Source organism: Lepidothrix coronata, unplaced genomic scaffold (genome assembly GCF_001604755.1).
Source record: "Lepidothrix coronata isolate B3197 unplaced genomic scaffold, Lepidothrix_coronata-1.0 Scaffold124, whole genome shotgun sequence".
Lineage (NCBI taxonomy): Eukaryota > Metazoa > Chordata > Aves > Passeriformes > Pipridae > Lepidothrix > Lepidothrix coronata.
In genome coordinates, this window is record NW_016690304.1 from 3,373,330 (window position 1) to 3,388,753 (window position 15,424).

The 15,424-nt window shown below is 38.9% G+C and overlaps 1 long non-coding RNA gene across 5 annotated transcripts in view; it reads right to left on the reverse strand.

Moving 5' to 3' along the window:
- Positions 1-15,424, reverse strand: part of LOC108502790 — a 370,315-nt gene that overhangs the window by 44,128 nt on the left and 310,763 nt on the right. For 4 of the 5 annotated variants that reach the window (XR_001876623.1, XR_001876622.1, XR_001876620.1 and 1 more), the window contains one exon: positions 6,049-6,609. The exons of the other annotated variant lie outside the window; for it this stretch is intronic. This is a non-coding gene — a long non-coding RNA (uncharacterized LOC108502790). Of the gene's footprint in view, positions 1-6,048; positions 6,610-15,424 lie in introns of those variants that run through there. 5 annotated transcript variants of the gene reach the window in all.

Sequence of the window (15,424 nt, forward strand, 5' to 3'; positions counted from 1 at the left end):
GCACGCTGTGTCTCACCTAAAAAATCCACTGCGCAGGCTTGAAGGGTTAATGACCTTTCCCAAAAATCTTCATTCGCGAAGACTGGCCATTATTATTATTAGTAACTGAGGACAGTGTGAGTGGGGTCTGTGTACGATGCGAGCAGGTGAATGATTTGCTGTGCCTGGTGGCAGAGCTCAAGGAAGAGGTAGAGAGGCTAAGCAGCATCAGGGAAAGGGAAGTTGGCTGGTGAAGCCGCACCCTTTCATGCCCAAAAGAAAAAATTATCTCTTTTCATGTGGGAAGAAGAATTCCACAAGTGTGGATTAAAAGTATTTTGTAAGATTATAAGAAAGTCATTGTTCAGCATCAAGGGTCTACTTAATCTAATTTGCTTTCTCACAGGACCAGATCCTATAAGTGCAAAAACTATATTAGTTCTGACATTTGGTATCTCTGCAAACAAATCCATTCCCTTGTGCTTGAGTTGTAATTATCTTTCATTACATAATCACAACTGCTTTTCCTGAAGAACTCCAGCATCAGTTATTGCTCAGAGTGAATGCTGGTCAATTAAGCACCCAGCAGGTGTTGTTTAATCCTTATTGTTCTTTATAAAGCACATTAATATGTCAAAGTATTTATTGCATGTTATTCAACACTTAGTTTAAAGACTGATTAATGCCAGATGAGTGTTTCTACATCTCTCATCCTGAAGCCCTGGTTATGACAGGAAAATGAAGTAAAAAAAAAATATATTATCCATGTGAGATGGTTTTTATGGAAATCTGGAAAATTTGCCCTTTCCCTGGTGATGGACAGAGGGACTGATCTCTGGTGGCAAAGCTTCTGGCTTGCTTACAATGGCCCTGTGGTTTTCTGTTCACACACAGTTTGTGTTTCAACATGTGCAGTCCTGTCTTGCTTTGAACCTGATCATGTCTTTATCAATCCAACTGCTAAATGATGCACTCTTGGCCAGACAGTTGCAACAGTAACTCAGTGTTGTGATCAGGAATTTAAAATGCTGTTTGCGTGAAAACAAACGTGCATTCAGCGTGGAGAGTGGGTGGTGATCAACAGGAAACACTGGGCAGCAAGGACATATCATACACACTAGCTCTGTTCCACGAAAACATCATGTCTTTCAGTGCACAGGTGAAAACATACCTTCAAACCCTCCTCCTTCTCCCTCCCAGCCACTTCACTGATGGTCAAACTCAGCTCAAGCACCACTGAGTTGAGCCCTAAACAAACAAAATGTGCTGTTGGAGAACATCGTGAATTAGAGACTGAAATGAGAACGTAGAATACAGTAATTTCCCAACAAAACTTCTGTTTTACCACATTTGCAGGTTCTGAAATAGATGCAATCACCCTATAAAACATAGCTGACACCTTTCCCAGGCCTGGTTTTGGGTCCCAGAAATAATGCACTTGGACCTAGGAAAGGATCGTTTAAAAGAGAATTCAATATGAAAATGTCACAGTGTCGCTTTCTCCTTTGGCAATCCCCAGTTTTCCATCAAGTTCTGCAGGCATATGCAATGACTGCATCACAAGACTTTCTTCAGCACCCCTCCCTGACGTGGTCTCTGCAAGCTCAAGGTAAGAAAAATCACAATTCTTTCTGAGTCTAAGAATTTTTTGGCAACTAGAGCTGTTTCACTGTTCTTCATTAATTTTTTTTTTGTGTTTTTTTCTTAGCAGAAAGGACATTGTCCTTTTCCTTTTATTTTCTAGTTACAAACACATGGTTGATGACATTTATGGTAATATCTTTATATCTTTTATGAAAAAAAACCCAAATCCAAATTGCGTAGTATTGGTAATTCCAGAAGGCTTTACCTTACAATAGTTAGAGCATTCTGCTAGTCACCCATGGTATGTAAAGCACATAAATGGCCCACTAAAAGGATATTTCTGTAGATTTAACTTGCAAAGATGTTCTTCAATAAAAATGTCCTTAATTTACTGGCATTATGTCCTATAACTCCTTTCATTTTGCTTTCCTCCTCTTTTAAAAAAGAATAGATGAATACAGAGACATCTGAAGATTGATTCCTGCCTAAAGTTGTTGTTTGGTTCACAACCCTGAGATAACTGAGCTCTTTATTTTGCAAGTTCTACGCCGCCTTTGAAATGTTTTGTTCAAATTTAAAACAAGCAAAGAAACGGAATCCATTTCAGATGGATTCCTGTAGGGCAAGTGAGACTAGTTTCCCGTTTCAAAGTAAAAAGCTTAATCATCTTCGTAGTTAAGGCTCATCCGTGAGACCTCCAGTAAGGGAGACAGGAAGGAAAACTTGCAAAAGCTGATGTGTGTGATTGAACCTTTCATTCCAGCTTTGGTTGGAAGTTGGGCTGCACATAACATGACTCTTCATTCATGGTACTCAAATGAGAGGCCTGGCTGGTGGCACAGTGTGACAGCGTGCCTCGACAGGAAGGGACGCCTGACAACGGAGTGCCAAGAGTGGCCCACGCACTACGCAGGGGACACTGAGGGTAAGGGCTTTCTTACCTGGGTGGAAACACAGTGGTTCGCTTACAGGAGCAATGCTCTGAAACTGCCAGTCTGATTCCCAAAATGGAATACGGATGAAGATTCCTGCCAGACCAAAAGTGCCAGGACACAAAGATTTGCTGCCCATGGAGTGCCCAGGCTGGCCCACCAACTGCATCTGAAAACCAAAGGTTCCAGGCTTTCTTTGCTGGGGAGAAGGGCTGTTGTTTGCTTTTTTCAGCCCTGCGCTCAAACTGCCAGTCCCACTCCCAAAATTGCATACGGACAAAGATTCCTGCCAGACAAAAGGTGCCAGGACACAAAGCTCTATGTGTCCCTGGAGTGCCAAGAGTGGCCCACACACGGCACAGGAGAGGTGGAGGGTAAGGGAAGGCTTTCCTGGGTGGAAAGACAGTCATTCTGTTTTTGGTGCAGAGGGAGATTCATCTCTCCTGCTTCAACTTCCTCTTTGCTTTTCATGATGTACTGAATTATCCAACAGAAATGTTCTCGTCCCCTGCTAATGGTACTGAAATTCTAAACAAAAATCTGAAGTTTGGACTGTAACTTTCACAGGGTTTATGCTAAGCTCTTCTGTCACAGGTAAGCCCGTGGTGAGGTAGTAAAATTAAAAGGGCTTAGATTTTTTTGTTGTGTTCCCCCTTGGCAGTAAAAAGCCTGGAAACAGAGAAAGACACATTGCACATAAAGAGCAAGAAGAGACAGCTGAAAAGGAAGCTTTCTAGATTGGTTTGGACCATTCTATTTTCAAAAATACCGTAACACACATTTTAACTTTAAATACATTAAACCTGTGGCATAGAAGAGAAATAATTGGCAGGAAAGAAGAAGGGGGGGTTCAAGGCCAGGAAACGTGTTGTGCTGAGAGGGAAGAAAAAAACTGCCTTTAGGACAGTTTGTTTAGACTAGAGAAAATAAAAACAAACCCAAAAGAGATCAAAGGGGAAAAATTAGGTCTTGGTGAGAGAAAACACAAGATCTGGAAGAGAAAAGGTACAGCAGAGGCATCTATTTGGTGTGATCTTACACTTTATATGGATCAAAGGATGGAGTTCAGAAGAGAGAGCTTCTAAGCAAGAAGGCAGATTACAGAGCAGACCAGCATAAATGTCAGAAATGGAGAATACAGTTAGACAGGGTAGAAAGTGAAAGGAGTAGCTCAAAATGAGGGATCACACAAGCAGAGGGAACTTTGGATGCAGCGTGATGGTGCAATGAACTGGAAAGATCTTGCTAGTGCCAATCTTGCTAGATGGTGTCAATTTAATCTTAAGAAAACATGAGACAATTATGAGCTCTCTGGGCATAGATTTTTTTTATGTGTTTTTTCTCCTTTAGAAGCAAGAGATTTCCTGCACTCAAATTTCACTGTATTCATCAAAATTCAAACTGGAATAACTATGTCTCAAGTATAACAGAGATGTTCTCCCGCCATGTTCCTGAAAGGACATCTAATTTTTCTCAACTATATTTGTTGCTCTAATACAAGTTACTATCTCCACAGTCCAATTTAAATTTTAAGAATAACTTCCAAATTTAGAACTTCAAAAAATGAAAATCCACACCACAAAACCATTCTCCAAAATGCATTTTCATTTAGAATAATCAAAGTCGTCAAAGGGCAGCAGATAAACTCCATTTCTGAAGTTACATTCTACTACAACTGAATATTTGTTTTAATGAAGTCTTCCATCTAATTATATTCTTTTAAAATAGCATGGTATGGCAATTTATAGAATTACAGAAGAGAATTATGTAAATTTTCTTCTCTTTACGACTTCTGCAGCCTTCTGCACTAAAATGGATTTAAAGAAGACTTCAGACTGTAAGATTTACTCAATAATAATGCAAAAATATGTGTATATGATTTTTAATTACAATCCAGCAAAAGCATATTATAGGTGTAATTTAGGCTTTTAATTGCCAGCCTGATCTTCCGACATTACTTTTTTCTAGGCAAACTGGTATTCTGCCAAGATTTGCAAGTACAGAAGCACGTGTCTAGACAATACTGAACTGAAAAGGAGAATTGCGATTCATTAAATCCAGTTAATTTAGGAATTTTTGTAAAACATCCTTGGAAGTGTGGTATTCTTCTGTTCCTCAACTGCTGAGAGCGAGACGCAATTGTGATTTGCTGTAGGAGGGCACTGACCCCACTGATTTCTGTCCAGTGTACCTGCATTCAGCAACAATTTCATTTGTATATGATCAAAGCTCCATTTTAAAGACTCTGTAGCTACACACAGTAGGAGACAGCCCTGCCCCAAGCAAATCACAGCCTAAACCTGAAGTGCAGGTTAAAAAAAGCACATGAAGCAAATTCTCCAATGCCATATACCACGTCATTACCAAAACAAGGTGCTTTTTACTATTTTGTTACCATTACTGTGGCACATATTCAGTGTTTCAGTAAAGGACTGTAGGTTTGACTTCCACTGAAGTCACTGGCAAGTCCAGCAATGTACTTCATGCCTTCATATCTTCATCATTGTCTTGAGTAAACTCTGATTGCAGACTTTGCCCTTTTGAATCATCATTAAACGAAAAGATCAAAACACCTCTTTTGTTATAAACTAAGCAAATTCCTCTATTGTAAATGTGATTGTTTTTTTCTTCCAAATCCTATATTTCTTGATTTTTTGTTATTTCATGGTGATTTCATGCTAAAACATGAATTCCAGTTCAATGGAAGAGGCAGCTCCATCCATAAGTCATACAGCTGAGCTCATAATGAACAAGTCCCTTTGTCCCTCAGTCTCTTCACAGCTAAATTTCCAGAGGGCAAGCCTTACTATACACCATTAATTGTTCTCGTTTCACACCTCACCTGCCTGATTTGCAAAGACCAGTGAGATAGAGCCTTATAGTTTTGTTATAGAAGAAAAGGAATTAAATTGTTACATGAGTAGAAACCTTGTCCTCCTCACTTTGGCAAACTTATTGTTGTCTCTCTCTCATCCATTTTCCTTTGCTCAACTCAAGTATCAAGAACTAGATGAACCAGAGCAGGAAATTTACTTGCACAGTTCCTGACAATATGTTTGATCTGAATTGTGCTGTGGCACAAGTGCTGTCATCCTTGTCTGCTGTTCAAGAACTATCTGTTGTCTCTGAGAGAGTCCTTGATCCTCTTGTCCCCAAATCCAACATTTTGAAAAATCTTTCCTAATTTCCATGACCACAGCTGTTATCAGTAAGGGCAGTTACTTCTGATTTATCTGTCCTTTTTTTCTCAGCAGTTGTATCTGACATGAGCTGTTATCCCAGAAGCTTACATATATCTGAGGGATTTGCAGAGAAAAAACAACCCTACCTACTTTTCATTCCATGAGAAGAACTGAGAACTTCCAAATTCTTTTTCGAGTAACTAAACCAATCTTACCTTACTGCAACACAGATAACGTTAAAATAAAATTCTATATAGTACTGCACACAGACATAATTTTAAAAATAATTAAAAGGCACTGACAGTAAAAGAATAGTTTTATTTCTTTTGAACAGTAATGACCTCAGCCTATCACAGAACTCATATGCCACCTGTATTAGGAGTTGTTCAATGAAATACATGGCACTGAGTCTGGAAGCAGGAAAAGGTATCCTATCATTCAGATAACTTTACAGGAAGAACAGCCACTGCTTCAAAGAGAGCAACTGTTTATGTGTGTGAAGAATTTTATGTGTCGAGTTCATAACTCTCAAGGTAAAAATCGCTGATGTCTTTGCATTATTAGACCAAAAGGGAATAATATGAAAGTGCAATCCAGAATATGCAATAGCAGAGCAAATGTACAATGTGAATCTAACAGCCTTAGCTCGCAGCAAGTTAAAAACAGAAGCATCTGTCAAAAGCCATATAAAGTGAGATTCAGATGGCAACAGAGGAAATAAATCAACAGAATGCTAAAAAGGAAATTAAGCAAAGAAGGCTCTGAAAGATCTCTGCAAGAGACCATTTAGAAAGCATGAGTCAGATGAAAGTTGTTGAAAGTAGAAATCACTGTAATAGCAGCAAAAACATCCAGCTTCTTCCTCCTTTGAATTCCAGTTCCAAAACTGGCCTTATTTTAACTTACTGGCAGTGGAAAAGCTGAAGATTAACCTAAGGAGAAACAAAAACATTTGTCTTAAGTAAGTTCTCATCTCTCTTCCTTGCAGCATAATTAGTTCTCAACAGCAGAGACTATGCACAAAAGGTCAGCTGAACATGGTAGCAGCACAGGGAAAAACTGGAAAAACAGCTCTCTGAAGGAATACTTATTCTAGGATGCTCTTTAGGTGGAGGTTGAAAACTCAATGAAGAGATGCAATGACAAATATATTACACAGAATAAACACAGCAGCAATTTTAGTTATTTGCAGAAGAGGAATAGTGCTCTGCAAGCAGGACAAAGACAGAAACAGAGGCCATAAGGGACAATTGCTCTAATGCCACGAGTAGGGAATTATCATAACTCAGGGTAGTCTTTTATCTCCAAATCCTTTTGAAAAGTCAGTTCTGAAGAAAGGCAGAGTAGTGCTACTGAGGTTATTTAATGGCATTGGTTAGTGTTGGTTTGATACAGTGACCCAACAGTTTCCATAACAATTACTGTTACTGCTTCAGTGAGAGAATGTTCTCTAAAAAAACTATCATTCTTCTTAGTCCCAAGAAAGAGAAATTATAAGTCCCCTTTCAGATATATGCCCACATTTGCATTTTTGTAGCAGCACCACGCTGCATGCTTATGTTCAGTTTAGCATTCCCAAGATCCTGCTTCTCTAATACTGTTTCTTAGTCAGCATTCCCACATTTTATGTTTTTCATTGTTGGCTTTTATACTGAGTGAGAACCTCTTAGCATTCATCTTGATTACATTTTACTCTGCTAACATCTGCCTCTCTGTTAACTGCCCTACTTCCTACAGCCTTTTATGTCCAACTTTACAAATGTTAGCAAGCTCTCCTAGATTAATTTTTGCCAACAAATATGATTGCTGCAGTATCCATTCTTTCCTTCATTTGCTTTATTTTCTTATGACAATTTTCTTGCTCAATTTTTTAACCAGTGAACACATTGTTTCAGAATGTCGTGAAAGTCATGTAACTCGTTAAATCTCAATCTATTGGATTTCCTGTTTTCACTGATTTTTTTACCTGAAAACATTCAGATAAGTAGGGGTGCACAAATGTAGACTTCAGTGAGTGAGCTGTGTCACAACCAGTGTATATTCAAATCCCAGGCTTGTAAATGCCACATACTATTTCCTCTAATGTATTTTTACTTTCACTTTATCAGTAATCTGTGGTCTCTCTGCTTACTCCACCTTGAAAAGTGGGAGAGTCTTATTTACCACTTATTTTACGAGCTGTACCCTGTTGTTCCTGCAATTCTTCATATATGCAACAGAGCATCAAATTGGTCTGTTGGGCGGGCGCGTGCCCTCTTCCCTGCTCCTATACTTCCTAGCACCAAAGTTGACTGCCAACAATTCTGAAACCTCTTTTGCTAGTTCTTTATGAATTTTGCTATCCGGTACTGCTGCCCTTACACGTTAAAACTCCAAAAAGCAGTGAAGGAACCAAGTCACACCTGCCAAATGCAAGTCGCTGGCTAGCCAGGCTCCCTCCTGAAGGTTTAGCTAAAATTTTGGAAAAGGTACTTATCTAAGGGAAATCTCTCTTTTTCAAACTCTCTCCAAATACGATCTTCATGCAGGCAATTTAAAAAAAAAATTAAAAAGCAAAAGATAATACAAAGGTAGTCACACCATCCTGTAGGGCTTGTTGAGGACAGAAAAGCTCTTCATGAAGCAAAGTGAATTATCGGAACAAAGGAGAGAAAGGAATACCTTCTTACTGTTACTATGCTAGCCTTTTGTATGTTAAAAAGTTACTACATATAAGAGAAACAAATTCAATCCCTAAAAGTTTGAGACAAGGAAGTTATTAAGCTTCAGAAGTTTTTATTGCCTTCTATCTCCTTAATGAACTGTATTTCCCTCTTCTAACAAAGTGGAGCATACAGAGTGCACAGGTGACAGGTAGCTGTTGGTTTTATGGACAAGAGGCCATAAAACTGCAGCCTGGGCTAAAGCAGCTGCACTGAAAATGCCTCGATTCACTGCATAGTATAGCAATATTCTTAGAGCCATATTCTGTTGTCTGGTGAATTAATACACATATGGACCAAAAGTTAAGAGGCTATTCTTTACTCCCACTGCAAATTGCCCGAGACAATTTATTCCTGCTATTCAAGAATGTTAAGCAGCCTCCCCCACCAATCACACCAAAGATATGGACTAAAAGGTGATAATGAATTATCTTCACTTTTACTCCCTGGCTCAGCATATACTTGACACAATTTGCACTATTACATGACAATGATTCGTAACTAGTGTTCTTTTCACAAATCAATTCTTTCTCAACTGAGCAGCAATTTTTAAATGCTAGAAAAACTTTGAAAGTGCAAATTTAGATCTCCCAGTTCCAGAAGCCTTTCTTTTAGTTTCTGAAGTTCTTATCATATGTCTAGTAGTTAGCTTTCCAAAGACAGGAACCTGACTAGGAGACTGCATTCTATTTTAAAAGCAATTTAAAATTTAAAAATCTCAATGCCTTTTGTACAACAGCAGCTTTACAGACAAGTTCACCATTAGAAATGTGGAGCCCAACTGCTGATGTTCACATATGGTTCCGAAAATATAATGTTTACCCCATGTTTTAAGTGTTGAGGTTGGGGAAACACAAGAAAGCAGAGCTTGTAGAAGAAAATACCTAAAATTGTTTTAGTCAAATTAGATTATATGTAACATTGGGCAATTTTATCCATCCTTAAAATGCTCGAAGTGCTGTAATCCTGTCATGTAACTGTTCTCATGACATCAATCTTATCTGGATCAGAAGAAAGCTGTCTTTTTACTTCCAGAAAGTTACACAACCAAATGAGGGTGGTGAGACCCTGGCACAGGCTGCCAAGAGAAGCTATGGCTGCCCCATCCCTGGAAGCATCCAAGGCTAGATTGGACAGGGCTTGAAGCAACCTGGGCTAGTGGAAGGTGTCCCTGCCCATGGCAGGGGGTGGAATGGGATGGTTTAAGGTGCCTTCCAAGCCAAACAGTTCTGTGATTCTGTGGTAATGGGGCCACTGCCAACAGACCAAGCACCTGTGACCTCAACAGCCACTGTGGAGCCCAGGGAGGGGACATGGACAGAGGCTGGAGGAATTGGCCCCTGAGCCTGAACACATATGAAGAGCTGCCTTTGAGGGGCCAAGGCACTGGCTGCACATTTGTACAAGCTCTCACTACATCAGAGAAATTACTTCAGGCAACTGAAGGACAGCCATTTAAATTCTTTTTTGGAGTCCTACAGTTATGCCTGAACATTGACCTATCAAAGCTCCGATCCAGTTCATCCTTTCTCTTCCATGAATTAGGACAGACAAAATTCCTCACAGAAGCCAATGCAACAGAAACTCAAAAAATCAGCAACATGCTACAGTTCCTGGGGTCTTCAGATTCCTTTTGAGAGAAGTGGCACTTGCGTGTAAATCAGCACATCTAAAATTCTTGTAATTTCATTTACAAACCTCAATATAAATATTACAACACACTTGAAGCTTCCAGTTCTAGCCACTGCTTTTTGGCTATTTAGCTACTAAAGTCTCCTGCTATAGTTAAGAATACTGGGAAGGAATGGCTCAGCCAGAACCAAAAAGAAAATCTTGAGCCACCCTTCTTATTATTTAAATGCTCATAATTTTCTTTTTTTTTTTTCTTTTCAGACAAGAATGCAAAATGAAAAATATTAACCAGGATCAACTGGATCATTTGATTACCTCTTAACAAGCACATCCTTGAAAGCATATACGTGTTGGGCCAAGGCATTTACCAAATTAAAAAGTTTTTAAAGTTCAATGAAATTTCAAAGCAGAAGAGGTATGTAGCTTTTATAGATTACCTGACTTCTATTTAATTTGTACCATGTTTTTCCCACAGATATGTTATACATTTTAACACAAAAGTCAGACTGATTTATATTGCTTTGACTGTGGCTTTTATCCATTCACTGACAAATTGAATTTTGCACAGGTTTACACAAACCCCACGAAATAGTATCAAGTGAAACAAGTCTTTGGATTTTCTCAAACTGTTATAACAACTTCCAGTGTCACTGCCCTACAAAGAAACACTTACCCCAACAGTTAATGGAAGAACAAAATCAATATTCAGGGTAATTTTTTCCTCTATAAATCAGTGAAAGCCTGCAACATCAATTACTTCTCCCTGGCATAAGATTTCGGTGGGAATTGTACAGGTCACACCAGGGCTGATTTCAGTCAGGTGTGTAAGTTTAAACAAGAAAAGAAGCAGAAAAGAACTCGTGCTCCCCCACAGCAGATGACAGACAAGCAGTACCAGTTGGCAATCTGAAACAAAGTTAATCCCAACACCCTGCTTTAATAGAATTATCCTAACATCCTGTTCAGACAGATTTGTATCAAAAGTCTCTCTACTCTTAGCTTCCACAGAATTAAGCTGAATATTCCATATCCCATGCCCCCCCCTTCCTCGAGAGCCAAGCTCCTCTCCTGCTTTCCTCTGCACTGTCTCCTTTCCTGAGACCTTCTTGTCTCATTCACTCTTTCTCTGCATTCTTTCTGAAGAGGTCTGTAAAATTCCGGTTTTGCTCAGCTTCAAGTCTTGAAAATCAGTCCCAGGAAAACCCAGAATAGTAAGACAAAAAGGAACTAAGCAATGTAGAGTGAGATAAGAGGTTCTCATGCAGATTAGTCTGTCCCAAGCAGAGTTATGTGAAAGGCCACCCTGGGTTCTCTGTATGACACCAGCCATTTTTCTGGATGACTATTTTGGAATGAATTACAGTACAGTCCAAAATACTGCAAGAGTTTAATGCATTAGAGCAAAATCTAACACCAGTTTATGCTAATGAAAGTGAGCACTCCAATACTCGTAGGCAGTCCTGATTTTCTAAACGAGTTAATCTGACAGAATGACAATACTGTTTGTAGCATGTGAGTAACATTTTAGTAATTATTATTGAAACTAAAACAACACCTGCCCAATGAAGTTTGATTGAAATGTAACAATACAGAAGAGGGAAAGGCAAGCATTCTTTTGGGATTTTGTTTTAAGCTCTGATAATGTCAAATACTACCTGTAACTCAAAAGCAGTACCAGTCAAACTCGGCATAAATATTTTTTACTCTTGTTTTTAGAAAACTTTGAATAAGAAAATGTCTCCATGACAGAAAGTTAATTAGAAGAATAATTAACAGTTCTAATGAGTGCTCTAATTATAAAAAAAAAAAAAGAAAAGGTAAAACAAACTTTTTCCAGCAGTGTTGGCTATGTTAAATGAGAATGTTAGGATGCAAAGGTTATCTCAGCATTCAATTGTTTGCAATTCCTGACAAAAGCTTTTTCAATTTTGAACATCGATGAGGGCTGCCATCTGGCTGAGAGCAAATGGCTATCATATGTATAATGCACTGCATAATTAGGGCAACAATGATAAACTGGTCCCTGACCACACAGAGCAAAATTTGGTGAGGCCATGAAGCGCCCAAATGAGCATTTATTTCCATTATAAGTTTGCCTTAGTTGTACTGTGTATCAAGGGCCAGTCACTGCTGGCTTAAAGGGTTCTCACACCCTTAAGCTCATTCCTACAAATTCCTAAGCACCAACCAAGGATTGATCAGCCTAAAACAAATATATATTAAATATTATATAATGTTTCTTTAACGTCTCTGACACATGTAACATGTACAGCTCTCACAGCTGTTTTTCAGGACCATCAGGAGCAGCACTGCAAAGCAAGAGGAGCAGGGATTGCTTAGAGCAGGCAGGACAGCTGGCCTGAAGCAGCTGCAAAGTATTATAGAGACAGGACATGCGAGAGTATAGAAGAGGCCAAACTCTGTCTTTCAACTTGTGCTTTTCTGCTGCTTTCTCTTGATGAGCTATTTTTCTCTTCTGGCTATTGACTGTGTAAATTACATTATACAATCAACACTATGTTCTAATGTAATCCTTGAACTTGGCTTTGAGAATAGGGGGAAAAATTAATAACTGCTAAGAAGTAACAGAGCAATTCCACAGTCGCGTAATTTATTGGCAGAACTGGGATTTGAATTTGGCTCTCCCACAATGTTAATAAATGCCACCACAAAACCAGCCTCTGAATTAGTTTGAAATAGGCTTATCCAAATTTTTCCTGTTGGAGTTCTTCCACTGTTTAAACTAAATAATAATTAGAGCAGAATTTGAACAATGGTTTGCAGGTGGGAGAGCACCAAAACCACATCTTCGGAGTCCATCTCTATCCTCAACAGCTGAGGAACCTTTCTTCTCTATCAGAAATTGTGACTCATTAAGCCTTAACCATTGTGTAAGAATACAGCTGTTAAAGCCAGTTAAACCAGAACTCCTGACCAGATCTGACTCACAACCTTTATTTCTCCAGGGACCTGAAATATCCAGTGTAATTTTTTTGTGATGCCTAATATAATTTCCAAGAGTCTGATTAAATGAGGCAGAAACTAGATACATGACTGATTTAGAGTTTAGAGACTACATTTCAGCAAGATCTCACACAATTCCATTCTAACAATCTAATTAATTTCCACTAAATAAAATATTATAAAATACAAGGTTCTGAGGAGGAACAGTAAGAGAGCTTATTTTTAATGGTCAAATGCACAGATTATTTAGTAGAGGAACCAACTTACTAAAACAAAGAACTCCAGGAACCCATCATCAAGAAGCAAAAATAGCTTAAAACTTGTCCTGTACTGAAGAATTATGACACATTTTCAGTATAAATTGCTATATGAAAGTGGAGAACAGACAGACTGAAAACCACTGTTCCTAGGGTCAATGCAAGTGGGCTTTGTTTTCCCTTCACACACATTCCAACTTCCATTAATCTCTCTGGATGTTTGGAGGTGCTTATCAGATCTAAACCATCCAATTTTACAATATTATAGTAGCACTTTATTAATGTTTAATATCATATTTTTGGTAATTAATAGATATGATATATAAATTTATGAAATCTAAACATCTCTGTTTGTTTAGAGCCGTTTATTAGAGCTAATACACTGGACAATACATATCCACAGTAAAAAAACAATTCTTGCTTGATGAAAAAGCCATTGTGATAAAATGCTAAGTCTGTATCTTTGCTAAAGACCAAATAAGGAAAATAAAAAGACAGAAAACAGAACACACCCATAAAGCCCTCTAGAGGAGTGAACACAAGGCTGAAAAAGCCTCATAGCAGTGATTCAGTCTCTCTGCTTTTAAGGTATTTGTCAAGGAACGCTCTGATATTATTGAATTATTAAGATCTAGTACACTTTTTAAGGAATGCCTGAGCTGTCTTTCCCTTGTCATCTTCAGCACAGAGCAACCATCACTCTTCATGGAGGGGCACGAGCATGTTGAGCTTGCTGTTCTGAGAGAGGAGCTGAACCATTTTACACACACCTTGGTTCTCCGGCACAGAAACACTTCAGTGCTGTCACATATGAGGTTTTCAGGGCTGGAAGGGTACTGGAACAGGCCTAGGCAATTCCTGTGGGAGATGGAGCGCTACAGACAAAGCAGGAGTTGCTGGTTTTGCTCCTATTTGCCACTGAATGTACAGAGCACATACTTGTCAGGGTTGACAGCAAGCCTGTCAGCAGCCTGGCATTTATCGACGAAGCAGTGGACATAAACTGGATTACAGTATACCTCTGAAAGGAGGAGAACACAACATGCAGAGGAATGTGGACAACTTTCAGACAGGAAGAAGATGGAAGACAGAAATGGACTTCCTGTACTTTCTGCAAGTCAGGATGACTCAACAAAAACTGTGTTTACTATATTTCAGCCAATCCTGATTTATTTATACATCAAGACTCCAATAGTAGATTGACATGAATATGGCCTGATGTGTGTGTACATAAAAATACCAATATTTAAGCTGACAAGTATGACCTGATCTATGTGTACCAATAGCAGGATGACATGTGTATGGCCTGATATATGAAGACGCCAATAGAAAGTTGACATGTGTGATATGTGAAAAGTATAATTGTTTGCAACCTGTTACAATAAAGTGATTACAGCCTTCTCGTAATCCTGTTCCTACTCTGGAAGAAGATTCTATGTCACTCTGCCCATCCCGACTTTAACAGCAACACATACTGATAATTATCTGGACAATTAATACCTGGCTGACCTCAGTTACAGACACTGGAGACAGCTCTGTGCTACCCCACCATCAGCTCTGCAACCATAAACGTGCTCTGTCTGCAAGTACTTATGATAGGGGTCAACGTCACACCTGCCCCCCCACGCAATCCCTTTCTCTGTTCATCGTCCTCATCCTCCTCCATCCTTTATTTGTTTCTTTCAAGTTGTCTCTGGAATTTTTCTCTGATGGGAAAAAAAAAATTACCACACCTACCAGAGTTTTTACGAGCAATTCTGCTTATTTAATCTTAACAGACATGTGGGGCTTCATAAGGTCTATCAGCTGTGGTCAGGCTCTTCAAAGCTAAAAAAGCCTTTAGAAATTAAAAAATCATTTGAATACATGCCCTACTTGGTAACTAAAGATTTTCTTAACTTAGAGCAGTAGCTAGGAGTGATCACAGCTATCTCAGGATGCCTACAAAACAACCCCACTTGGAGAGTTCTTGGATCTTGCATGTCTGGATGGCTTTTTGGCAAGCTGGATATGAAAACACATGAGATGAGTCCATGTGTCCAGGAACACATCTAATTCTTTTTCTGAACTTCCCCTTCAGACTTCGTGTAATTAAGTCTAAATCCTCAAAAGACAATCTAGTTCAGTGCTCAGACCACCTTCTTTAGTTTACCCAAAACAGTAAAAATTAACCAATCCAAAAACCTCTATAA